The sequence below is a fragment of the Pan troglodytes genome, chromosome 7 (assembly GCF_028858775.2).
Source record: "Pan troglodytes isolate AG18354 chromosome 7, NHGRI_mPanTro3-v2.0_pri, whole genome shotgun sequence".
Taxonomy (NCBI): Eukaryota; Metazoa; Chordata; class Mammalia; order Primates; family Hominidae; genus Pan; species Pan troglodytes.
The window spans coordinates 68,588,605-68,613,423 of record NC_072405.2 but is presented as its reverse complement, the minus strand read 5'-3'; the positions used below and the strand labels follow the sequence as shown (position 1 = coordinate 68,613,423).

Below are 24,819 nucleotides of genomic sequence, written 5' to 3'. Positions count from 1 at the left end.
ATGCTGCTCACCTTCCTAATGCTCTGAATTTCTTTGTGAGTTAGAACTTTATTGGACATCTTATGACAGTGTACAGTGCTAATTAATTATTCCACATAAATGACAATAAAATGGGAGCTTCCTCTGCAAGCATTTCTTATCACGATGAATCATTCAGTTATCAAAAGGTTGCAGTGTATTCCTCAGCGATCATGGAATTCTACATAGGATAAAAATTAAAATTTATCCTGGCTAGAGAAAAGCTTTTCACATTAATCTCACCCAGCCATAATATTCAATATGATTTGGGCATCTGATTTGGCTTCATTTGTTCTGCTTCAGGTAATGCCAATTTAATGATCCATTTATGTAACTGTAGAATAACAATAAGAATGCCAATAATTTTAAGACTCAGTGTGTTGTAAAACGTTTCTCATGGGAACCTAATACATCATAGGGTGATCTGAGAGGAAAACAGGAGAATTTTATGTCAAGTAAGTTTGGGAAACACTTCATAATGTTGCAGTTTCACTGTGCTCCATTTAACAAATGAGGGTCTTATGGAAATATTGCGGTGAAGAATTATGCTGAATTTCATTTAAACCAGCATGTCTCAATCATCCATGACACACTTCTGATGTCTTAAGGAACACTAGACTTGGAAAAAACACAGTTTAAGAAATGCTTTTTTATGAAAGCAAAATATGTATCTCCCTTAATTCCCAAAACTTAAATTACTTCCCAGAGTAGTAAGTAATAGAAGATCAAATTCAGTTGTACTTTAATGTCATCCATCCATCCATTCATACATTCCTCCATCCATTCATATCCATCCACCTTCTTCTCAACAAAATATATGCTTGACTCTGTACTAAGTTTGTTAACTATGGACTAAACCAAGCAAAGGTGGTTGCTGTTCTCACGTGGGAGGGGGAGACATCTGATAAATAAGATGTTTTCATGCAGGGGTCCAATGATGCAACAGGGAGAGACTGGCATGGGGCTGGATTGGAGTACTTCAGACGTGGTGGTCCTCTCAGTGGATGTAAAACCTCTTTTGAGACCTAAAGATGGAGAAGCTCTTCCCACATTCTTACTTTAGCTGGAAGGCAGGCTAATTTTTAATTAATTTCCCACATTTTAAATTTAGATGAAGGACCCCAGCATGTGGTTAAGAGCCTAAGTCTAGAGTCATGTTACCTTCATGTGAAACACAGTTTTTAATGTTTAGGTAACCTTGGGCAAGGAACTTACCAACTCTGTGCCTCAGTTTCCAGATCTGTAAAATGATTATAGTATTATATATTATATATAATAATACTAATATATAATACTATTATACTGTGTAAGATATATGATATATTATATAAACATATCAGTATAATATATTATAATTAAGTAACATATTAATTATATTAATTAATATATTAATATACTATACATTATATTAACATATTAATATAATCTATAACACTGTTTATGTTATATATAATATATTAATACAGTATATAATATATAATACTATTTATCATTTTATAATATATACTAAATCATATATTATATATAATATCATGCCTCATTCCCCAGACTCCCTGGACTCCATGCCTCCATGCCTCATCTCCCCAGACTCCATATTATATATATAAAATATATTATGTAGTATATATTATAAAATGATAAATGGTATTATTACTATTTACATCAGAAGGTGTTGTAGGAAGATCAAATGAGTTAAATAATATTAATGTATTATTATATTAGTTAAATATTAATAAAATTAATATATTATATAGTATATATTATATATGAGTTAAATAATATTAATATATAGTATATATAATAATATTTATATATAAGGAGTTAAATAATATTAACGTATGACATAGTATATATTATAAACTGTTAAATAGTATTAATACTATTTATCTTAGAAGGTGTTGTAGAAAGATCAGATGAGTTAATACGTGTCAGAAACTTAAGACACCACCTGACACAGCACTCAATAAGTGCTAGTGTTGCCATTACTATTTCCTCATGATTTCTCATATTTGCATTCTACTGGACAGTTGGGGTCAGCCAGGCTGGTGAGCTGGCTCTTGGGACCACATGAGGATTGTAAGGTCTATGGAGTCTGGGGAAATGAGGCATGATACTATCCTCCTTTTATAACTGTGAAGGTGATGATCTTAAAAATGTACCATGATATAACTTATGAGCCCTTTAAGACTTTTTTGGACACCTGAATTTGTCCAACATGGGCATCAATGTGCTCTGTAGGTGGCTTAAGTTGCTGCTTGAGTGGCAGATCCATTCCCTGGCTGGGTTGAGCAGGTCAGGGGACAACACTACTAATCCCCGTGTCATTCATAGGGGTTGGGATCAGTACCATCAGAACTGAAGAAGGCCAATCCCACAGCCCCCAGCCTCATCTGGCATCTGTAAGAGCTGAGGGATCTATGTTTTAGGTAACCTGTTACCCCTTTGTGGCACATGTTGAAGATCTTTGTTTAGTGGTTCTCTGGAAGTAATTAATATCCTGAGGTATTGTGGGGACACTTCTTCATGTGGAACCCAAAAGATCTGACAAAGACCTTGAAGTCTGAGAAGGTCATGACACTGGTGCTTGAGTCCAGCAAGTACCCTTTCTCTCTAATTGCAGGCTTCAGGGCCACAGACTGACTTGGCCCTGGAAGGATTCGTTAGGAAAGGAGCCATAACCACACTCAATTCAGAGTGCTCCAGATGTAGTGTTACATCTCCCTGCCCCTCTTACCATTCATTGTCATCGTTCCTGTTACCCCATTTGCAACTGTTTTCTTCAACATTTCATATTTACCACTTAAAAATAGTAAAAGCCCACAATCTGACTGGATGGTTTGTGAAGAAAGATTTAATGGGCCAGGGAAAGGTGTGTTATTCTTTATCAATACAAAATCTCTTCATCCATAGCTTGCTTTGTTTTTCTTAAGCATAAGAAGGGCCCAGCTTCAGTAATAAGATTTGGTGGTTTTATTTTTCCTGAGAAAAGAAATGAAAGACAAATAAAACACAACACATTAATAGGTTTTTCAAAATATTATTCTAATAAGGGCACATGGTTAACTAAGCTTGGTCATCTTAGTGAAAATAAAGAAATCACTACTCTGGAGAATTTAGTATTTATAGAATGCTCTCTGGTGAATTTTCCCCATGTCCCCTCAGTAATCTCTTCCCCCAAAATATTGATTAGCTTTGGATTTATATAGTTAGGCTATATGATAATTTCTGCATCAAATTTTTTGTTAATTAATTCATTTATTTATTCAACAAACATTGACTGAGAACCTAGTAATGTCCCTCACACTCTAGTAGATGTTGGATGATAAAAGAATGAGTAAGTTCAATTTCTCTCACTTTAAAGAATTACTATTTGAGTGAGACAAATGTGTAAACAGACAAATTAGGACAGATTATGAAACTTACCAAGGTAAAGGGATGAGCAGAGTCCCGTGGGAATACAGGTGTTGAGTGGCTAAGTCTTCCTGGAAAGGTTGACAGGTTATCTGATGGGCAGATTCAAGGATTCCTGAGACAGAGGTGAGTGGAGTAGAAATGGAAATTAGGGAGAGCAGGAGTTACCAAGTCAAAGTTGTATTGTGGGTGGTGGTGACACATTTAGTGTCCCTGAAGGTAGGATGTGTGGGATAGAGGGCAAAAGATGAGCTTGGGCATGCAGAACACGGGATGGGCTTTTTTGTCAGGTAAGATTATTTACCTTCTGCTAGCTGGCAATAGAAAGTGAAATAGTTCTTCTGATATGGTTTGGCTCTGTGTCCCCACCCAAATCTCAACTCGCATTGTAATAATCCCCACTTTTCCAGAGAGGGACCTGGTGGGAGGTAATTGAATCACTGGGGAGGTTTCCCCCATGCTGTTCTCATGATAGTGAGTGAGTTCTCATGAGATCTGATGGTTTTATAAGGGGCTTCCCCCTTCACTTCCCACTCATTCTCTCTCTACTACCCTGTAAAGATGTGCTTTCTTCCATGATTGTTAAGTTTCCTGAGGCCTCCCCAGCCATGTGGAACTGTGAGTCAATTAAACCTTTTTTCTTTATAAATTACCCAGGTTATTTCTTCATAGCAGCGTGAGAACCAACTAATAAATCTTCATTTCATTTTTCTCTAGGACTTTATTTGGAGAAAATGTGGCAGTGTGACCAGAAAAAAGACTCTTCAAGATTCCTGCCAAGAAATGAGGATGACCTCAACTGAGAATTAGTGAGAAGGGAAGTGGATGGATTTGAAAGACATTTAGGAAGTAGAATGCATAGAATTTGGAAATGTAAGAAAGAAAAGAAATGATGATGATGTCAAAATTTCTTGTTGAAAGTTTATTCAGAACAATAATTTTTGAGAATTTGTTCTATTTCAGGCACATAGTTAGATGTAGGGGTGTAGTGAAGTTTCTAGTCCTGTGGCCATGCATGTATATTTACGTATGCAGAAAATGGTGACAGAGTGTGATATGTGCTACATTATGGATTAATTCAGAAATTGAAGGACACTGTTCAGTTCTACTGCTTCTTAACAAACCACCCCAAATTCAGGGATATGAAACAATGGTTTCACCATGCTTGTGGATTCTCTTGGTGATGAATTCGGAAAGGAACTTTTGTGTAGTTCTCTTCTTCGTGATGTCTGATGCCTCACCTGGGAAAATGTGAATGACCCATTAGCTGTGGGCTAAAATCATACAAAGTCTTATTCACCCACATATCTGGCTTCTACATTGGAAAGACTCAAAGGCTAAACCTGGGTGTCTTGACCTGGCTTGCTCACAGCAGGGAAACTTTAGAGGAGTTGGGCCCCTTATCTGGCAGCTCAAGGCTCTGAGCACAAGTCTTTCAATGTCCAAGGTGGCATCACCTTTTCTGATCTGGCATCAAATGACTCTGCCACATTTTATTAGTTACAAATGAGTCCCAAGTCCACCCAGATTCTAGAGGAGGGGACACAGGCTCCATCACTCATTGGGAGCATTGTCAAAATTGCATTGTCAAAAAGCATTTGACTTGGAAGTTATTGTTGTGGCCATCTTTGGAAAATAAAACCTGCCATAGATGCCCAACCAAACCTCAGGATAGGCTTTGAGGAGGAAGTAGTTTTAAAGTGTTCAGGTAGAGGAAATAGCATATATAAAGACCTTCAGGAAGGAAAGTAAACATACTGCATAGACGGTAGATTTGAACTACAGGGATGGAGAGAACTCAACTTATTAAGTAATTCAGAGCTTGATCACAAAGGGCCTTTCAACTCTTGCAAAATAACTTGAACCTTGTTCAGATGGTGCAGGGAATCCATGTAGGGTTTTGAGTGGTAGTGAGGGGGCATGTTTACATTTATGATTTAGGTAGATCATTCTTTCTGTTGGGTCTTGAGTGGTGAACCAGAGTTTTCAAAAGAGATTGGATAACAGAAAGAACAGGACAGATCATCCTAATACAGAGAGTCCTTTGAGCTGGACTGCAGAGTACAGAATGGATGGGGCCATGGTAAGATTAGAGGTAGGGTTGTCAGGGACAAGGTGATTGTAGAAATTTAGCTAAAACAGAATAGTGGCCTACACCAGGAAAATGGCAGTAGAGTTGGAAATAAATGAACATATTTGAGAAATAGAGCATGCAACAGACTGCACCTGATGATGCTTACGTGTGTGGGAGAAAGAGATGAAGAGGTAGGCATTCAATTACTTGAGAGGGAGAATACAGGAGGTGGAAGAGGTTGTAGTGGAAAGAAATGATGAGAAAAAGTTATGTATTTTCAATAATTCAGCATCTAATTGTGTGTGGTTGACATGTGAATTTTATTATAAACACTGAAACATGGTGGTATTTCTTAGAAGTGCTGTTGAACAGGTGAGAAAATTCTCTCTTGAAATAAAATACACATTTTCACATGAAATTAGTAAAATATATTCCTACTCATTTACTTTTGATTTGTCAGTCTTTGGCCACACAAGCAATAAATGACTGCAGAAATGACCCTATAGAATCTGAAAAAAATATTCCCTCCCACTGCAGGTATTTAGAATTTGGCCTGAGCTACGTGGGAAAAATTTCACTGGAAAATCTATGGTGAAAGAGGGACAGCTGGAGGTCACAATTGAAGCTTTGGCCTGTGGTTTTAAAAATCAGAAATTTCATCTAACTCCTTGGAAGATTCTGGAGACTTCAGATTGTAATTCCCACAAACTCAAATGAACTACAGCCTCATCCATTTGCACTTGCACTTCCAGAAGGAAATACTATTCTTGGTTATGAAAATACAATTTCTCCCCTAATGGACTGCCCTTTCTTTGTGAGCATGCTTGCTTTTATTATTCTGAAAGGACAAATGTAGTCAGGCTACAGAATGAGAGCTGCACATTGATTTCAGCAGAGGAAAGAGAGCTTTGTTTCCTTATTATCTTTAGCTTATAGGCAATACACTCGTTTTTCAAGCAAATAAGAATACTATAAGGCTTATTAAATAGGAAACTTGTGTAAATTTTTTCTAAATGGAAAGAAAGCCCATGTATAAAAGTAATTTCTATAATTTTATGTGTGCATATGTTATAACACACACACACAGCCTTATGAAGTTATTCATTAAATAGGTACTAACTGAATGTCTACCAGGTGCAAAGTATCATTCTCTGTGCTGGAGATACAGCAGTTAACACAGAAGACATAAATCCCTGTCCCAGGCACAAGATGAGTTTGGATGAAGACCGTCTTTGTAAGAATATTGGGGAAAAAAATGAACTTCTCTAAATAATTACTATTTAAATGATCTTTCTAAATCTTCCATGAGTGGCTGAAACTATTGAGGTACTCAAAAACCACCTGAGCAATTTACTGAGGTGCAGATCCACACCTCTTTTCCAGAAATCCTAATGCACTTCATCTCAGGAGGGGTCTAGAAATCTGAGTTTTGAAGATCCATAGACTAAGGCGCAAATGGTCTACTAGGTATGAGATATGATAAAAGTTCCATGTGTTGTCTCTTATGCAAATTCTTTTTCTTATCATTGTCTTTAATATCTTGCTACACTGGGAGAAATCACAGACTGCATGTCCCAGGACTTGAGCATATGGTATTGTAATTATATGGCATTCTTAAAAACAATTAGACATTATTCATTTATGAAAATGAAAATTCTTAATTAGAATATTTCCAAGTACAGGTTGTTGGTCCTCAATCATGTGATTAACATGGCTGGTGTACATTCCTTTATAGCTGATATAAATATGTATGCATTTAGGTATGATTATTTTCCTTTCTTAAAAGTGTCTTTGTTTATTTTATTTAATTTTATTTATTTTTATTTGTTTTCTTTGTGATAGGGTCTTGCTCTGTCACCCAGGTTGGAGTGCAGTGGTGCTGTCATGGCTCACTGCAGCCTCGACCCCCTGGGCTCAAGCCATCATCCGACCTCAGCCTCCCAAATAGCTAGGATCACAGGTGCATGCCACCGTGCCTGGCTAATTTTTCTATTTTTTGTAGATGTGGGGCTTTCTCCACGTTGCTCAGGCTAGTCTCGAACTCCTGGGTTCAAGTGATTTGCCTGCCTAGGCCTCTCAAAGGGATTACAGACATGAGCCACTGCACTCAGCCAAAAGTGTCCTTGTTTATGCTTGCGAGTGCTTGTATGCTGAAAGAAAGAATTATATATTGATAATAAATGTAAACAGCAACTACAAATGGCTCATAATTTCTAAGATCCTCTTTTTAGAACTGCAGATTTTGAAATGCTTGGTCTTACGTTAAGCGCCAACTTTACCTCAGACACGGGTCATGGGTAACTAAGGGTTGGGCAGACAATCAAACTCTTCAATTTCTCTCTTATTGGTCTCTTTTCCTCCTCAGGTCCTGTTTCAAATTGCTGCAAAATTTTCTATTCCCAAACACACCCTTAGAACACACTCTGCTTAAAGGAGTATAAAGTCTCCATGTTGCCCTTGGATTTCACCAGCTCAGCGGTGAGGCCAATAGCACACAGTCCTCCCAGCCTTCCATCCCCACACTGTGCACTCTGTTCTTCAGCCAGAGGGAGCTTTATGTGGGCTCTTTGATGCCAACAGGTTTGGGCATATTCTTTTCCTTTATTTTAAAATATACTCTCTTACCTATTTTATTTTAAATAACAGCTGTATTAAAATATAATTCATATACCATATAATTGACCTCTTTAAAGTGTACAATGCAGTGTTTTTAGTAAATTCACAGGGATATGTAAACATTACTGTGATCTAATTCTAGAACATTTTCTTCCCCCACAGAGAAATTTGTATCCACTAGTATTCACTCCTAGGCAAACACAAATCTATTTTTTGTTCCCTATAGATGTGCTTTTTCTGAACTTTTCTTATAAATGGATTCATACAATATGTGGTCTTTTGTGATTGTTTTCTTCCACTTAACATAGTGTTTTCAAGGTTCATCCCTGCTGCATCATGGACTTCATTCCTTTTTATGGCTGAGTAATATTCCATTGTATGGTTATACTTCCATTTTATTTATCCATTTATTAATTTATAAACATTTGAGTTTCTAGTTTTGGGACATTTTGAATAACACTTCCAGAAATATTCATATATTTCCTGTCTTTTGTGTCTGGTTGTATCCTAGTCATTGTTCAAGATCCAACCCGAATGACAGCTGCTTTGTGGAATCTTCCTTGATCTTTCATGAAGTTACTTGCCTCTCCCACCTTCATTCCCATTGTGCTCACTTTGTGCTTTCCTCAACATCTCTGTCCTCTCTCAACTGGGAGCTTCCCAAGGGCAAGGGCAGCATCTCCCCATTCTTTATATCTGCCCTGGTGACTGGCATAGTCCCTAGTCAACAGACACATAGATGTTATCTGTTGAAAGGAAGGAAGAAACAAGGTAAGGGCGAAAGGAAGAGAAAGAGGACGTAGAGTTTTAAAATAACCTTTGTTTTAACTGGATCATAGTGCTATATTATCTGGAATTCTTGCTGTCAATAGTTAAATGAACTGTTGAAGGAATGAGAGAAGGGGCTGTTTGGGACAGAAATAAGCTCATTATATTGTTAGCACAAAATTGGGAGACTTGAACAATTTTATCATGTTTCCAATTTTTATCAGGACAGAAATAAAATGTGAAACCAATGACAGCAGTGAGTCGGAAAATTAAATATACACTAGCTGTAAATAGACAACTTTATATTGTAGCAATTAGTCATAATAGCACTCTTTAACTTGTGTTTGGAAAAGATGCCTTTTTCAGTTCAGAACTTCCTTGGGTAGCTCTTTATCTTGCCTCATTTATTATATAGTTGGGAAAGCATTTATAATATATGAAACTTGTAGAATATATATATGGTTTCATATGGAGCATATATACGAGATTTGGCAAGGACTTTTTTAACCCTAATGAGGGAAAGGTCTTTTTTAACCCTAATGAGAGAAAATATACATTAAAATATAGACATATAAGCGTGTCTTTTAAAGTGAATGTGACAACTGTTCAGTTCCACAGACTTGGAATAGGCAGAGAAGAGTAAATCTGAGATGCTGGAATCTGTTGTCATATTGGAAGGACTCAGTGGAGCCCTTGTTTAGAGGGAATGGGGGCCTGGGAGGAAGCCCCATCTTGGCTGCACCTTTATCTAGCTATTTAAAGGCTGCCAAGGGAGACACCTGTTGGAAGGGGAACATAGACAACTGTCAGTTTTCAGAAAAGATCTGGGTTTTCATTATGTGTGGCTCCAAGAGACACAATAGGGGTGATTTCAAAGCAACAAAGATGAATTTACTTACTCTTTACCTTCCCTGGGACACATTCTAAACTCTAACTGCATCATTTCCTTTCTGCTGTTGCTTTTGCCAGAGTACATGAGTTATGAACCTGGCTTGGTGAAAAATGCAATGCGATGCTGAGGGCAATAATCATTACTGATGGATTGAAAGCTAATAGATGTCTCCAGTAGTAAGAATAAGACCTACAAGTCACTGGAACCTGTCATGGGTAAGGGATTTTGCTAACTACTTTACATGTGCAGTCTCAATTCATAACTATTGCATTGCCCCAATAAAACAGGCATTTCTATCCCTATTTTTAAGGAAATAAATGAAGACTTTGAAAGATTAAGTCCATTTGTCTTTCCTCCATCCATTCATTTTATCTACTCTTTCAAAGATTTTTAAGCAGAGTATCTACATTTTAAGAGACACACGTTTGAGCTTTCAGTTTGTCCATATCCAAACCAGCACTTTCTATGCTTTGGATCCTGCCCCCTTGCATCTTCTTAAAGCTTGCTCTGTCATTTATTTTGTCCACCTGTAGCATCAAAACATTTTCTATTTTCTTTTCTCACCATGTTAAAATCTTGCTAACTATTACAAAACGGCTTTTAAAAAGTTACATTTGTCCCTCTGTCTATCTCATCTATCTCTTTCCATTTGGAGGCAAACTTCTTAAAACGGGGCACACTCATTTCCACCTCACCACATATTCATCCCTCAGCCCTCCATAACTCACTTTTTTTCTTTTTCTTTTTTTTTTAACTTTTATTTTAAGTTCAGGGGTACATGTGCAGCATGTGCAGATTTGTTACAAAGGGAAATTTGTGTCATGGGGGTTTGTCATACAGATTATTTCCTTACCCAGGTATTAAACCTAGTACCCATTAGTAATTTTTCCTGATCTTCTCCCTCCTCCCACTCCCTACCCTCTGACAGGTCCCGGTGTCTGTTGTTGTAACCATCTAACCTCTATACATCCATGTGTTCTCATTATTTAGCTCTCACTTATAAGTGAGAACATACAGTACTTGGTTTTCTGTCCCTGTGTTAGTTTGCTAAGGATAATGGCCTCCAGTTCTATCCATGTCCCTGTAAAGGACATGGTATCATTCTTTTTTATGGCTGCATAGTATTCCATGGTGTATATGTACAGCATTTTCTTTATCCAGTCTATCATTGGTGGACATTTAGGTTGATTCCATGTCTCTGCTATTGTGAATAGTGCTGTAATGAACAAACATGTTCATGTGTCTTTATAATAGAATGATTTATATTCCTTTAGGTATACACGTGGTAATGGGATTGCTGGGTTGAATGGTATTTCTGTCTTTAGGTCTTCGAGGAATTGCCACACTGTCTTTCATAATGGTTGAACTAATTTACACTCTCACTGACAGTGTAAAAGCCTTCCTTTTTTTCACAACCTCTCCAGCATCTGTTATTTTTTGACTTTTTATTAATAGCCATTCTGACTGGTGTGAGATGGTTATCTCGTTATGATTTTAATTTGCATTTCTCTAATGATTAGTGATGTTGAGCTTTTTTTCATATAATTGTTGGCTGCATGTGTGTCTTCTTTTGAGAAGTGTCTGTTCATGTCATTTGCCTACTTTTTAATGGTCTTGTTTGTTTTTTTCTTGTAAATTTGTTTTAAGTTTCTTGTATACTCTGGATATTAGACCTTCATCAGATACAGGGCTTGCAAAAATTTTCTCCCATTTTGTGGGCTGTCTTTTTCTCTGTTGATAGTTTCTTTTGCTGTGCAGAAGCTCTTTAGTTTAATTAGATCCCTTTGTCAATTTTTGCTTTTGTTGCAATTTCTTGTGGCATCTGCATGTTGAAATCTTTGCCTGTGCCTATGTCCTGAATGGCATTGCCTAGGTTGCCTTCCAGGGTTTTTATTGTTTTGGGTTTTACATTTAAGTCTTTAATCTATCTTGAATTAATTTTTATATATGGTGTAAGGAAGGGGTCCAGTTTCAATCTTCTGCATAGTATGGCTAGCCAGTTATCCCAGCACCATTTATTGAATAGAGAATCCTTTCCCCATTGGTTGTTTTTGTCAGGTTTGTTGAAGATCAGCTAGTTGTAGGTGCACGGTCTTATTTCTGAGCTCTCTATTCTGTTCCATTGGTCTATGTGTCTGTTTGGGTACAAGTACCATGCTGTTGCTTTTGTTGTTGTTGTTGTTGTTTTTAGATGGAGTCTCACTCTATTGCCCAGACTGGAGTGCAGTGGCATGATCTCGGTTCACTGCAAACTCCACCTCCCAGGTTCAAGCAATTCTTGTGCCTCAACCTCCCAAGTAGCTGGGATTACAGGCATGCACCACCACGCCCGGCTAATTTTTGTAATTTTGCTAGAGACAGGGTTTCGCTATGTTGGCCAGATTGGTCTTGAACTTCTGACCTCAGGTGATCCAACTGCCTCAGCCTCCCAAAGTGCTGGGAGCAAGCCACTGTGCCCAGCCCATGCTGTTTTTGTTACTGTATCCCTGTAGTATAGTTTGAAGTCGGGTAGTGTGATGCCTCCAGCTTTGTTCTTTCTGCTTAGGATTGCCCTAGTTATTTGGGCCTTTTTTTTTTTTTTTTGGTTCCATATACATTTTAAAATAGTTTTCTCTAGTTCTGTGAAGAATGACAATGGTAGTTTATTGGGAATATCATTGAATAGTAGTCAATGGGAATATCAATGAATCTATAAATTTCTTTGGGTAGTATGGCCATTTTAACGATATTGATTATTTCTATCCATGAGCATGGAATGTTTTTCCATTTGTTTGTGTCATCTCTGATTTCTTTGAGCAGTGGTTTGTAGTTCTTGTAGAGATCCTTTAGCTATATTCCTTGTTAGCTATATTCTTAGATATTTTATTATTTTTGTGGCAATTGTGAATGAGAGTTTGTTTGTGATTTGGCTCTTGGCTTGATGCTGTTGGTGTGTAGGAGTGCTAGCAATTTTTTGCACATTGACTTTGTATCCTGAAACTTCATTGAAGTTGCTTATCAGCTTAAGAAGCTTTAGGGTGAAGACAATGGAGTTTTCTAGATACAGGATCGTGTCATCTAAAAATAGGGATAGTTTGACTTCCTCTCTTCCTATTTGAATGCCCTTTATTTCTTTCTCTTGCCTGATTGCCCTGACCAGAACTTCCAATACTATGTTGAACAGGAGCAGTGAGAGAGGGCATCCTTGTCTTGTACTGGTCTTCTCTTCTCTTTTCCTTCCTTCCTTCCTTCTTCCCTTCCTTCCTTCCTTCTTTCTTTTCTTTCTTTCTTTTCTTTCTTTCTTTCCTTTCTCTCTTTCTTTCTTTCTTTCTTTCTTTCTTTCTTTCTTTCTTTCTTTCTTTCTTCTTTCTTTCTTCTTTCTTTCTCTCTCTCTCTCTCTCTCTCTCTCATTCTTTCTTTCTTTCTCTCTTTCTGTCTCTCTTTCTCTCTTTCTTTCTGTTCTAGGGTACCTGTGCACAACATGCAGGTTTGATACATAGGTATACATGTGCCATGTTGGTTTACTGTACCCATCAGCTCATCATTTACATTAGGTATTTCTCTTAATTCTATCCCTCCTCCAGCGCCCTAGCCCCTGAAAGGCCCCAGTGTGTGATGCTCCCTGCCTTGTGTCCAAGTGATCTCATTGTTCAATTCCCACCTATGAGTGAGAATATGTGGTGTTTGGTTTTCTGTCCTTGTGATAGTTTTCTGAGAATGATGGTTTCCAGCTTCATCCATGTCCCTGAAAAAGACATGAACTCATCCCTTTTTATGGCTGCATAGTATTCCTTGGTGTATATGTGCCACATTTTCTTAATCCAGTCTATCATTGATGGACATTTGGGTTGGTTCCAAGTCTTTGCTATTGTGAATAGTGCCACAATAAACATACATGTGCATGTGTCTTTATAGTAGCATGATTTATAATCCTTTGGGTATATACCCAGTGATGGGATAGCTGGGTCAAATGGTATTTCTAGTTCTAGATCCTTGAGGGATTTCCACACTGTCTTCCATGGTGGTTGAACTAATTTGGGCTCTCACCAACAGTGTAAAAGTGTTCCTATTTTTCCACATCCTCTCCAGTATCTGTTGTTTCCTGACTTTTTAATGATTGCCATTCTAATTGGCATGAGATGGTATCTCATTGTGGTTTTGAGTTGCATTTCTCTGATGACCAATGATGAAGAGCATTTTTTCATGTGTCTGTTGGCTGCATAGATGTCTTCTTTAGAGAAGGGTTTGTTCATATCCTTTGCCCACTTTTTGACGGGGTTTTTTTTTCTTGTACATTTGTTTGAGTTCTTTGTGGATTCTGGTTATTAGTCCTTTGTCAGATGGGTAGATTGCAAAATTTTCTCCCATTCTGTAGGTTGCCTGTTCACTCTGGTGGTAGTTTCTTTTTCCGTGCAGAAGCTCTTTAGTTTAATCAGATCCCATTTGTCTATTTTGGCTTTTGTTGCCATTGCTTTTTGTGTTTCAGTCATGAAGTACTTGCCCATGCCTATGTCCTGAATGGTATCGCCTAGGTTTTCTTCTAGGGTTTTTATGGTTTTAGGTCTAACATTTAAGTCTTTAATCCATAGCTTTTGCCCATTCAGTATGACATTGGCTGTGAGTTTGTCATACATGGCTCTTATTATTTTGAGGCATGTTCCCTCAATACCTAGTTTATTGAGAGTTTTTAACATGAAGGGATGTTGAATTTTATCATAGGCCTTTTCTTCATCTATTGGGATAATCATGTGGTTTTTTGTCTTTAGTTCTGTTTATGTTATGGATGACATTTATTGATTTGTGTATGTTGTCACAGGGATGAAGCCTGCTTGATTGTGCTGGATAAGCTTTGTATTGTGTTACTGGATTCTGTTTGCCAGGATTTTGTTGAGGACTTTTACGTCAATGTTCATCAAGGATATTGGCCTGAAGTTTTTGTGTTTCTCTGCCAGGTTTTTGTACCACAATGATGATCATCTCATAGAACGAGTTAGAAACTCATGAGTTTCTATGAGTTTCATAGAAAAAGTTGTTTCAACTTTTTGGAATATTTTCAGTAGAAATGGATTTACTGATCTTTTGAATGGTTTTTAATGTCTTTATCTCCTTCATTTCACCTCTGATATTGGTTATTTCTTGTCCTCTGCTAGCTTTGGGGTTTGTTTGCTCTTGGTTCTCTAGTTCTTTTAGTTGTGATGTTAGGTTGTTAACCTGAGATTCTGGCTTTTTGATGTGGACATTTAGTGCTATAAATTTCCCTCTTAACAATTCTCTGGGTGTGCTCCAGAGATTTTGGTATGTTGTATCTTTGTTCTCACTAGTTTCAAAGAACTTTTTGATTTCTGCCTTAATTTCATTATTTACCCGGAAGTCATTCAAGGGCAGGTTGTTCAATTTCCATGTAGTTGTGTGGTTTAGAGTGAGTTTCTTAATCTTGATTTATAATTTGATTGCACTGTTTTCCAAGAGACTGTTGTGATTTGTTCTTTTGCATTAGCTGAGGAGAGTTTTACTTCTGACAATGTTATCAGTTGTAGAGGAAGTGCCACGTGGTGATGAGAAGAATGTATATTCTGTTGGTTGGGGGTGGAAAGGTTTGTAAATATCTATCACGTTCATTTGATCCAGAGCTGAGTTCAGGTCCTTAATATCTTTGTCACTTTTGTGTCGTGATGATTTGTCTAATATTGTCAGTATGGGGTTAAAGTCTCCTACTATTATTGTGTGGGAGTCTAAGTCTCTGAAGGTCTCTAAGAGCTTGCTTTATGAATCTGGGTGTTTCTGCGTTGGGTGCATATTTAGGATAGTTATCTCTTCTTGTCAAATAAAACCTTTGCCATTATGTAATGCCTTTCTTTGTCTTTTTAAAAAATGTTTGTTGGTTTAAAATCTGTTTTATCAGAAACCAGGACTGCAACTCCTGCTTTTTTCGGTTTTCCATTTGCTTGGTAATTTTTCATTCATCCCTTTATTTTGAGCCATGTGTGTCATTGCATGTTAGATGAGTCTCTCAAAGACAGCATACCAATAGGTCTTGGTTGTTTATCCGGGTTGCCACTCTTTGTCTTTTAATTGAGGCATTTAGCCCACTTACATTTAAGGTTAGTATTGTTATGTGTGGATTTGATGCTGTCATTATGATAATAGCTGGCTATTTTGCAGAACAGTTTATGTGGTTGTTTTATAGTGTCACTGGTCTGTGTACTTCAGTGTGTTTTGCAGTGGCTGGTAATGGTTTCCTTTCCATATTTAGTTCTTTCTACAAGAGCTCTTGTAAAGCAGGTCTGGTGGTAACAAATTCCCTCAGCATTTGCTTATCTGAAACAGATCTTATTTCTCCTCTCCTTCACTTATGAAGCTTAGTTTGACTGGATATGAAATTCTGGGTTGGAAATTCCTTTATTTAAGAATATTGAATATTGGTCCCCAGTTGCTTCTGGCTTGTAGGATTTCTGCTGAGAGGTCCACTGTTATTCTGATGGGCTTCATTTTGTAGGTGATCTGGCCTTTCTCTCTGGTTGCCCTTAATATTTTTTCATTTTGACCTTGGCAAGTCTGATGATTATGTGTCTTGGGCATGATCTTCTCATGGATTCTCTTACTGGGGTTCTCTGCATTTCCAGAATTTGAATGTTGGCCCATCTAGTTAGGGTGGGGAAGTTCTCATGGATGGTATAATGAATTATGTTTCCCAAATTAGTCCCATTCTCCCCATCTCTTTTAGGTACCCTAATCCATTGTAGATTTGGTCTCTTTACATAATTCCATATTTCTTGTGGGTTTTGTTCATTCCTTTTCATTCGTTTTTCTCTATTCTTGTTTGCCAGTCTTATTTCAGAAAGACAGTCTTCAAGCTCTGAGATTCTTCCCTCCATTCGGCCTGTTCTGCTGTTGTTACTTGTGATTGCATTGTGAAGGTCTTGTAGTGCATTTTTCAGCTCTATTACATTGGTTATGTTCTTCTTTATACGGGTTACTTTGTCTGGCAGCTCCTGTAATGTTTTATCATGATTTTTAGCTTCCTTGCATTGAGTAACACAGTGCTTCTTTAGCTCAGTGAAGTTTGTTTTTATCTACATTCTGAAGCCTACTTCTGTTATTACAGCCATTTTAGCCTTAGCCCAGTTCCAAATTCCTGCTGGAGAGGTGTTGCTATCATCTGGAGGAACGAGGGCACTCTGGCTTTTTGAGTTTTCCACATTTTTGCCCTGATTCTTTCTCATCTTTGTGGGTTATCTACCTTAAATCTTTGAGGTTGCTGACCTTTGTATGGGCTTCTTCTTTTCTTTTAATTATTTTAACAGTCTGGCTACTTTTCCATAGGGCTACTGTGGTTTGCTGGAAGTCTGCTCCAGTCCCTATTTGCCTTGGATTTTCCAGTACCTTGAGGTATCACCAGTGAAAGTTGTGAAACAGCAAAGACGGCAGCCTGCCCCTCCCTCTGGGAGCTCCATTCCAAAGTGGTACAGTCCTGTTGCTGGCCTGAACATACCTGCAGATGGTGGCAGGAGTCCCTGATTAGGAGAGCTCACCCAATCAGGAGGAACAGGATTGAGGATCCACTTAAAGGAGTAGTCTGCCCACACTTTTGTAGAGCAGCTGTGCTGTGCTGAGGTACCGCTTCTGTGTCTGGAATTGGTGGGTTCTTGGTCTCCCTGACTTCAAAAATGAAGCCACAGACACTTGCAGTAAGTGTTACAGTTCTTAAAGGTGGTGTGTCCAGAGTTTGTTCATTCTGATGTTTGGACGTGTTCGGAGTTTCTTCCTTCTGGTGGGTTCATGGTCTCACTGGCTTCAGGAGTGAAGCTGCAGACCTTTGTGGTGAGTGTTACAGCTCTTAAGGTGGCAGGTCTGGAGTTGTTCGTTCCTCCTGTCTGGAGTTGTTCATTCCTCCCAGTGGGTTCGTGGTCTCGCTGGCCTCAGGAGTGAAGCTGCAGACCTTCATGGTGAGTGCTACAGCTCATAAAGAGTGAGCTGATTGGTGCATTTACAATCCTCTAGCTAGACATAAGAGTTCTCCAAGTCCCCACTAGATTAGCTAGACACAGAGCACTGATTGATGCATTTACAAACCTTGAGCTAGACACAGGGTACTGATTGGTGCGTTTACAAAACTTGAGCTAGACACAGAGTGCTGATTGGTACATTTACAATCCTCCAGCTAGACATAAAAGTTCTCCAAGTCCCCACCCGACTCAGGAGCCCAGCTGGCTTTGCCTAGTGGATCCCGCCAGTCCTGCGCCATGCGCCTGCACTCCTCAGCCCTTGGGCGGTCAATGGGACCGGGTTCCAAGGAGCAGGAGGCAGCGCCCATCAGAGAGGCTCAGGCCACATGGGAGCTCATGGTGGGGAGGGGCTCGGGCATGGCAGGCTGCAGGTCCTGAGCCCTGCCCCACGGGGAGGCGACTGATGCCCGAGGAGAATTCAAGAGGAGTGCGGGCAGGCCAACAGTGCTGGGGGACCTGGCGCACCCTCCGCAGCTGCTGGCCCAGGTGCTAAGCCCCTCACTGCCTGGGGCTGGCAGCACCAGCTGGCCACTCTGAGTGCAGGGCCCACTGAGCCCATGCCCACCTGGAACTCGTGCTGGCCTGTAAGCGCCACGTGCAGCCCTGGTTCCTGCCCGTGCCTCTCCCTCCACACCTCCCTTTAAGCAGAAGGAGCCAGCTCCAGCCTCGGCCAGCCCAGAGAGGGGCTCCCACAGTGCAGCGGCAGGCTGGAGGGCTCCTCAAGCACAGCCAGAGTGGACGCTGTGGCCTGAGGAGGTGCTGAGAGCGAGTGAGGGCTGCTAGCACGTTGTCACCTCTCACTTCCACCCTCAGTTGTCTTGGAATCTCCAAAGCCTGGGGGCTGGAATGGCTAAGTTGCTGAAACAGCAAAAATGGTGGTCCAGTCTTCCCTCTAGGAGCTCTTTCCCAGGAAGTTTTCAAACGTCTGTCAGCCAAAGAACATGAGTGGGAGTGGCTGGAGGCCCTGGTTGGAAAGTCCCACACAGTGAGGAGGAATGGATCAGTGACCCACTTAAGGAAGCAGTCTGGCCACACTTTTGTAGAGCAGCTGTGTGGTGCTGGGGTACTGTTCCTGCCCCAGTCAGCTTGGACTCTCCAAAGCCTGCAGGCTGGAACAGCTGAGTCACTGAAGATGGCTGCTTGCCTCTCCCCCTGGGAAATCAAAACTCTTTGCCAGAGAATACAAGAGGGGGTGGCTGGAGGCCCTGGTTGGGAGGTCCTGCCCACTGAGGCAGAATGGATCAGGATCCCAGTTAAAAAATCAGTCTATCCATGTTTTGGTAGAGCAGCTGTGCTGTGCTGTGCTGTGCTGGGGGATCCCTTTGTGCCCCTAGTCTTAGGAAAGTCAGTTTTGACTCTACTAAGCCCACAGGCTGGAACAGCTGAGTCATGCAAACAGCAAAGATGGCAGCCTGCCCCTCTCCCTGGGAACTACATCCCATCCCAGGTAGGTGCAACACCGTTGGTGGCTGGCTCAAATTCTGAGCCAGTGGGTCCTATCCTGTGAAGTGTCATGGATGTGGGACCTGCAGATCCATGCTGCTCAGCCCCTTGGATTCAGCCCCCTTCCTAGGGGTATGTAGGAACCTCCTGCCTTGCCTGAGTTGCAATCAACTTTGTCAGGGATCCAAGAGCCAGAGCATGTAAAGCTCCTGGGTCTCTATGCCCACCTGAGCAACTGCTCTGCTGAGACTCCACACAGCTCTGTGGCAGACTGAAGGCCCTGGTGGCTTGAGCTCACAAGAGGATCCCCTGATATGTAATTTGCAAAGAACTGTGGGAGAAGTGTGGTTTCCCAGGGTTGCACATTCACTCACCACTTCTCTGCATGGGGGGAGGTTCCCTTGGCTCTGTGTTGCTCCCAGGTGGGCCATTGCCTTGCCCTGCTTTTCTCTATTCTCTGTGAGTCGAGCTGTTTCTCTGATCAGTCCCAATGAAGTATCTGGAAGTTTCAGTTAAAAGTGTTGTATTTACTCACTGCTTTCACTCTTCTCTGTGAAAGCCACAGACTGTAGCTGCTTCTAGTTGGCCATATTGGCCCCATCCTTCCTCATCTTTTTTTCACTACTCCATGGAAAGCGCTCTAATCAAAGTCATCATTAATGTCATGATTGTCAAGTAATGCCTAACCATTCTCAATATTTGACCCTGTGAACCATTCTTTCCTACTTTGAGTTGTCCCCTGCCCTGACTTCCATGTTTCTCTTATGTTCTAGTGTCTCACATTCAGTCTCCTTTGATGGTTTACCTTCTTAATCCAGCCCTGAAATATTAGTGTTTTTCAGAGTACAATCATTGGTCTTCTGCTTTTCTTACTCTACGTATTAACTATCTATAACCTTATCTAAACCTGGCGACTCTCAAATTTGTATCCACTACTACAATTTCTTTTCTTCATAATCATATGCACAGCTCCTGGCTGATCATTCTCACTTGCTTGTTCTACAAACATCTCAAAATCTACATGTTAACACTGGACTCCATACCTTGCCCTCCACACCTACTCTTTATCTTACTTTATCAGCAATGCCACTATATCCAGTCACTTAAACCAGAAAACTGGAATCTGTCTAAGCCCCTTCATCCTCGAATTCTCTTCCCACCCTCATTGATCATCAGATCCTGTTGAATCTACTTGCTATATTTTATTTGGAGAACATCTCCTCTCCATTTCTCCCTGTTACTACTTTAGTTTATTCCTTTATGTCTTCTTTTTGTGACGACTGTAATAACCTTCTGAAAGTTCTCCCTGCTTTTAGAGATTTTTCCTCTGCAATTCATCTTTCCCAGGGATATTAAATGCAAATCAAATCATGGCATCCCCATAATTAAATTCTGTCAATGGGATTCCATAGCCTTCAGGAAAGTCTAAATTGCTGAGCTTGGCAAACAAGGCGTTTCATAATCAGGCTCATGTCTTTTTTTCTAACTTTATCTGTCATTCTCTCCCATAAGCAAGGCTCACTCCAGACAACTTAAAGTGCAGACTGCCGGCTTTTAAAGGCACTAGGAAGTGATCCTCTCAGCATGGGCAACTTTGTTCTTTCCTCCCTTGTAACTGTGTTTCCCCACCTTTCCATTATCTAAAAACTCCTTTGGATTTGTGACAGCTTGACCTGACCTCTCCTTTAATCTGAGCTGTATTATTTTCCCTCTTGTTTGATCCAATGGTCCATAAATTGTTTCTTATTTATCCTTTAACATAATATTTACCACACTTCATTCAAAGTTTTGGTAACTTTTTTTCTCCCAGAAATACATTGTTAATTCATTGATTTGTTGATAATCTTTTATCTTTGTCTCCAGCAAACAGCAGGGGTTCAGTTAATATAGATAGCGTTATCAAATGACTGAATGGATGGATCTGAGTCTGTTCTTTAAGCACCCTAGTGGAATCATCTTAGTTTTCTTCTCAATGTTGTAGCAGAAGGCTCTTTTATTTCCAAGAAATATGGAGGAATTAGAGGATTTCATATACCTTACACATCTTTATTCACTGATTTATCTTTGATTTTCTTCAATAATAGTATTGCCTATTCCACTCTATTTCTGATTAAAGTAGACTTTGGGTGATAGAGAGCTGAGGTGAAGTTTTTAAGAAAATCAGCCATAGGAGAATTCTCATTATTTGGTAAATTAAGGATTGCCCTAAAGCAAGTCCAGTTTGTGAGATGCCCTCAGCCTGCTTGAGATCTGAGAATTCTGATGCTGTAGAATGCTTGTTTGTTTCCTGTCATTTATTTCCAAATATCTAGTGTGAGGGAGAAAACATTTTTTAGGAAATAGCTTTCTTTATGTGTGTGTGAATATTTCTGGGGAAATAATTTAGATTTAGAGATCTTTAGATAAAATCTTACATTATGTGGTTAAGAGAAATGATGCTTACACATGTGCTAACCATGCATCATATTGGTAAAATCAGTGAGAACATCACAGTGGAAGCTAGCACATTACCTTTGGATTGGAGGCTTTCCTTCCTTCATAAAGTGAAGGATGATGGGCATTTCTTTGTACTAGCCATCTAATTTCTCTGTTCCCTCTTATTTAATGTCCCATGATTGTGTGGTGCTCTACTGTTTTATTCCCTTATTTCTCCCCTCAAAATTCCAATTTAATATTCCCAACCTCTTCCCCTTGAGAGAGTCTGGAGCAATGTTTTCTGAGGAAAATGAAAAGCTTTATTCTCCATGCTCAGCCTAATGGACATTTTAATTTCTCTAACATGGTCATACCTGGTTCATTCCAATCTGTCTTAGAAATCAATATCAATTTTGTTTTTCTCATTTTTTGCTTTGAAGACAAATATTCACTTGCTCATAATTTTCCAGTGGCTTTTCTTATTTATGTACAAAATGTGTAAAAGAGCTGTGAGGCCCTACATTTATTAATTTATTTGATACGTACTTATCGAGCACCTACTATGTACCAGTCACTTGGAATGCATCAGCAAACAAAACAGAGATCACTTCCCTGTGACCTTACATTCTAGTGAGGGAGTCAGACAATATATAACATGCACAATATATATGATTCTTTACTATCTTAATGCTAAGAAGTGTCATGAAACATAAATAGGACAGGAATGTGAGGTGGAAAGAAGATGGGGATTTGAAATAGAAGACTTAGAGTAAGCATAACTCAAAAGATTAAATATGGGCAAAGACTGGAGTTAGTAAGGAAAATAAGCCCAGATATCTGGAAATTGGCATTTCTGACAGAGAAAACAGCAAGTTGTGTGGTCCTGGAGTACTGATGTGCAAGGCATGTGTGGGCAGCAGCAACGAACCATTGTAGGTGAGGAGGAGTATCAGAGAGCCAGGGTGAGAGAAATGAGAGGAGGCAGCTCATTAGGACCTAAGACTTTGCCTTTTATTCTGAGTAGGATTAGAAGCTATTGAAAATTTGTAAATAGATCTGTGATATAATCAGACAAATAGTTAAGAATCTCACTCTGCATGCCATTTTTCAGTAGTTTGTGGAAGGTAAAGTAGAGATAGGAAGAGCTTTAGGAGTGCCCTGTAGAATCCAGGTGGGAGACCATGGCAGCTTGGAACAGGATGGCAGACATGGAGACAGGGACTATTAATTAGGCTACAGATAACTGTAAAAAATTGAGCCTAATAGGACTTCCTTATAATTAAATGTGGCATTTCAGAGGAAGAAAGAAATCAAAGATGAGTCTAAGATTTTTGTTCTCAGTAACCAGAATGATGGAGTTGCCACTGAGATAGGGAAAAGTCAGTGGAGTTGTATGGGAGGGAAAATCAAAAGTTCAATTTTGGAAACATGAATTTAAGATGTCAAAAATCCAAGTGAAGGTGTTGAGTAGGTTGTTGGGTTGATAAACCTGGAGTTCCCAAGACATATATGGGCTAGAGATTTAAATTTGAGAATTGTTTTCAACATACAGAGGACATTTGAAGCCATGAGCCTGGATGAGTTCAATAAGAGAGTGCAGGTATGTAGATAAATAAACCAAGAATCTGCTTTAACATTACATGGTCTAGAAAAAGAAGAAGAAAGACACAGAGAAGGAAAATAAGGAGGGAAGTTCCTTGTGAGGTGGCAAGAAAACCAAAGATTGTGGTGCCCTGGAAGTTAATAGAAGAAAGAATGTCATGGAGAGAGGGGTAGATCAATATTAACTAATGCTGCAGATGATCTTGTTTAAGATACGGTTGAAGATCATTGGAAGATAAACAGAAAGTTCATCATTAGTGACCTTGACAAGTGAACAGTGTTTGGGGAGTGGTGAGGAAAAAGCCTTATTTAGAGAGTTTTTAAGAGAGCATGAGAGGAGAAGAAGTGGAGGCAAGAAGTACAGACAACTTTTTCCAGAAATTGTATTGCAAAGAATAGTGGTAAAAATACATCATTAGCTGTGGTGGGAAATAGGGTCAACGTAATGTAGTTTTTTCAATAGAATATGTAATGTTTATTTGGATGCTGTTGGTGAAGGTGAAAATGTTAATGATATGGAGACATGAAAGAACTCTTAGAAAATTTTAAGAACTCTGCCATGTTTTTGGAGGTGACAGGAAGGGATGGAGTCTAGTGCATGATTGAGAGGCTGGCCTTATCAGTAGTGTTTGGTAGGAAGACAGAGATGAGTGTAGTTGCTGGTAAGTTAATTGGCATGGTGGAAGGAAGCTTGAACATTCTCTACTGATTGATTTATATTCTGTGATAAAAACTTTTTTATTGCTAAGAATAACCCACAGAAAAGTACACCAAATATCCATGTATGGCTCAATGAGTTGTCATCGTAAGAAGACAGTGCAGCCCTCATCTTGGTCAAACTATAGAATATTGTAGGCACCCCAGAAATCCCTCATATGTTCCTTCATAATCCCCATGCACTTTGTCCTCCATCAAACTAATCACTATCCTGAATTATTACAATATACTTTCGTTTTGAACTTTAAATCAATATAATAATTCAATATGTAATGTTTTGCATTTCTGTCAACTATTATGTTTACAAAATTCACTTTATTGCATATAACTGTAGTATATTTATTTTTATTTCTGTAGAGTATTCCATTGTAACATGGTACATTTTAATTTTCCATTCTACGGTTGTTGGGCATTTGGGTTGTTTCTACTTTTGAGCTTTTAGCCTGATATGAACTTTACTATACACGCATGGGAGGGGGCATTTTTGTTAAACACATATCTAGGGATGGAATTTCTGAGTCAATGGGTATCCACATGTTCAATTTCAAGAGATAAAGACAATCATTATCATTTCTTTGTATCATTTGCACTTCCATCGGCAGTGTGTGAGTGCTCCAACTGTCCCAAATTCTCTTTAACACTTGTAATTGTTATGTTTTAAATTTCAAGCTTTCTAGTGAGCATGCATTTTATTTTATATTTCTCTAGAAACAAGTGAAGTTGAGCATATATTCACATGCTTATTGGCCATTTGGATATGTTTTTCTGTGAACAATCTACTCAAGTTTCTTGATCATTTATCAATTAGGCTGTCTACCTATTTTCTATCAAAAGATGTTCTTTATATATTGTGGATATGAGTACTTGGCTAGTGATAT

General features: G+C 39.2%; 1 long non-coding RNA gene across 1 annotated transcript; it reads right to left on the bottom strand.

Moving 5' to 3' along the window:
• Positions 1-2,876: 2,876 nt before the first annotated feature.
• Positions 2,877-19,687, bottom strand: LOC134810744 (uncharacterized). The gene is made up of 3 exons (XR_010159372.1): positions 19,582-19,687; positions 3,442-3,544; positions 2,877-2,997 (listed from the first exon to the last, which is right to left on the bottom strand). It is a non-coding gene; the product is annotated as an uncharacterized LOC134810744 (long non-coding RNA).
• Positions 19,688-24,819: the final 5,132 nt, after the last annotated feature.